This window comes from Dromiciops gliroides, chromosome 4 (genome assembly GCF_019393635.1).
Source record: "Dromiciops gliroides isolate mDroGli1 chromosome 4, mDroGli1.pri, whole genome shotgun sequence".
NCBI classification, from domain to species: domain Eukaryota; kingdom Metazoa; phylum Chordata; class Mammalia; order Microbiotheria; family Microbiotheriidae; genus Dromiciops; species Dromiciops gliroides.
Window position 1 is genome coordinate 385,223,476 of NC_057864.1, and position 3,418 is coordinate 385,226,893.

Below are 3,418 nucleotides of genomic sequence, written 5' to 3' on the forward strand. Positions count from 1 at the left end.
GGACTGGGGAAAAGAAACTCACATAAAAGAAACAAGAAAAAGCTTATGGAGTGGAGGGGAAGATGGGAAAGGAGTGGGGGAGTGAGTGAACCTTACTCTCATCAGAATTGGCTCAAAGAGGGGATAACATACACACTCAAGTGGATATAGTAATATAATTTGTCCCGAGGGAAACTAGGAGGGGAAAGAGATGGAGGGGGAGGGGAGGAGAGGCGAAGGAAGGAAGGGCAGATTGGGGGAGGGGGCAGTAAAAAGCAAACCACTCTCGAGGAGGGATAGGGTGTAGGAAGATAGAAAATAGAGTAAATATCAAGGGAAGTCAATAAGATGGAGGGTAATGCAGTTAGCAGTAGTAACTGTGAAAGAAATGATAAGCAGGATGATATTAGAAGGACGTATAAAAATGCAAACCATCAACAGAGGAAGAATTGATGGTATCTGAATACGGATTGAAGTATAGTTTTATTTGTTAGCTCATTTTTCTAAAGCTAATTTGTCTATTTTCTTTCACAACCTGACTAATGTGAAGATGTTATGTATAATTGCACATGTATGACTTATATTGAATTGCTTGATTTCATAGGGAAGGTTGAGGAGGGAGGAAGAAAATTTAGAACACAAAGTTTTAAAAAATCAATGTGAAAAAATTTGGTTTTTTTACATGTAACTTGGGGAAAATTCTAAATAAAATGAAAATTTAAAAAAAACAAGGAAGGGTACAGAAGGAAGCTTAGAAAGAGACTTATGTGCCTTAAAAAACAACAACAACGGGCAGCTAGGTGGCGCAGTGGATAAGGCACCAGCCTTGGATTCAGGATGGACCTGAGTTCAAACCCAACCTCAAGCACTTACTAGCTGTGTGACCCTGGGCAAGTCACTTAACCCCCATTGCCCTGGAAAAAAAAAAACCAACAACAACAACAACAAAGAATAAATAAACTTAAACAGAAAGAAAAGAAATGACACAGTGGACAGAGCACTGGGTCTGGAATCAGGAAGACCTGAGTTCAAATCTGATTTCAGACACAAGCATGTGACACTGGGCAAGGTATTTAACTGCCTCAGTTTCCTCAACTGTAAAATGGGAATAATGGTGGCACCTACCTCATAAGTTTGTTATGAGGATCAAATGAGAAAAAAAAAATTTTAAGCACTTGGCACAATACCTGGCACATAAGTAGGCACTTAAATGCTCCTTCCTTCCTTCCTTCCTTCCTTCCTTCCTTCCTTCCTTCCTTCCTTCCTTCCTTCCTTCCTTCCTTCCTTCCTTCTTTCCTTCCTCCTCTTAATATCCAGCAGAGCACAAATCTTGATGAGTCTAGCCTTGTTGAGAAGGCTTCAAGGGCAGACCCAGTGATAGGACATATTTCTGTTTTCCAGGACTAGTCCCACTGAGGATGGTGGATAAGACAATGAATTTTTTGGGCACAGCTACTCTTTAATGTAATCTACAAAGCTGTAGAAGGATTTCAGTCCATGTCAGCAGAGGGATTACCCACATCATCAAAATTACAGATACTAACAGACTTTAAAAATTTTTTTTATGTTTTATTGCTGTCTTGTGTTTTTTTTCCACCTCAGTCATTTCCAGATAATTTCCCCCATCTCCTGAAATGAGTCTGCCTTTGTAACAAAGAAAAACAGTTAAACTAAACCAGCTGGCACAAACAATGACCAAGTCTAATAGTTTATGCAACATTCTGCAGCCAGACTATCTTACTTCTCTACCAAAAAGACAGGAAAGTTCTTCCTCATCTTTTCTGGGGACTAGATAGGTCATGGCAATTAATGCAAATCATTAAGGTATTAGTTTTTTGTTTTGTTGTGTTTTGTTTTGCAGGTCAATAAGGTTTAAATGACTTGCCCAGGGTCACACAGCTAGTAAGTGTCAAGTGTCTGAGGTTGGATTTGAACTCAGGTCCTCCTGAATCCAGGGTTGGTTCTTTATGCACTGTGCCACCTAGCTGCCCCCAAGGTATTAGTTATTAAAAGAATACTCTTTAGGTTCCCTAATTCTCCATATTACAAAACTAAGCAATTTAGGTGATCTAACTAGGACAAACTGGGAAATTTTACAATAATCCAGTTAATTACTATGAAGCACACATTGAAGAAAAAGTTCATGAATGGCTCACATCTAATCCACAACGCTTTGCCCTTTCCCAAATGGAGTCTAGGAACCCTGAGCCTACATACCCATAGATCTGTCCCCTCATAGCTGGAGAAGAAACAGAGAAAAACTCCACAAACCCTATGGTTCCACATTCTATCTTGAACTCTGGAGCATGTTAATTATAAAAATACTCTTTTGGTTAAAGTATGCCAATGAAGAATACCACACCAATCAACCTAGAGTTGTACCAGTTTTATGAGGTTAGTTTTCTAGATTCACCGCCCTACTGCCATATTGCCCTTCTTGAATCATCATCCCAACCAAATCATTTTATTCCTCCACAGTTCCATTATATCCCAATTTACCCATCACCTAGCCCATTCCACTGTACACACAGGAAGCTTTGTTCTATTCTTAGCAAATTCCTTGAATCCTGGAGATTTTTTTTTCCAATTGACCTTACTTCTACCATTTTATTTTAATCTGAAAATTGGCTTTCTCCAAGGACATTTCACTTCTAATCCTCTCCACTGATGGCTATTCCCTTTCTCACTCCCCTTTACTTATAAGGAAAAGAAGGAGGGGTCAGAATACACATCAGTCTCCATTGCTGCTTCCAGACTGTTCACACAGAATCAAAAAAATTTAAGAATTGGAAAGGACCCCAGAGACTATCTACTTTAACCCTTATCATACCACACATCTCTCTACCGCAACCCAAACAAGTGGTCACTCAGACTTGGCTCAAAAATAGCCACTAAAGAAGGAACTCACTACCTCCCAAAGAAGTGTATTCCTCATGTAAATATGACTAATTGTTGGAAAGTTTTCCCTTGCAGAAAATCTCAGTCTGCCTTTCTTCAGCTTCTTATCCTTGACTTGCACTTCTGTCCTCTTAGGTCAAACAGAATAAGTCTCATTCCTCTTCCATGTGATTACCTTTCAAATATTTGAATACTAAGTTATGGTATATGAATGTGATGGAATATTATTATTCTGCAAGAAATAATGAATGGAAGAAAAAAAAAGAAATAATGAAGGGGATGGTTTCAGAGAAACCTGGAGAAACTTATACACAGAGTGAAGTTAGCAGAATCAGGAAAACAATGTATATAGTAACAACAATATTGTGAAGATAATCAACTGTGAAATACTCAGGAACTCTGATCAACACAACGACCAATCACCATTCCAGAGCACTCATGACAAATCATGTGCCCTACCTCAAGACAGAGAAGTGATGGAGTCAGAGTACAGACTGAGGAGATTTTATATATATATATATAAAACATATATAACATGTGT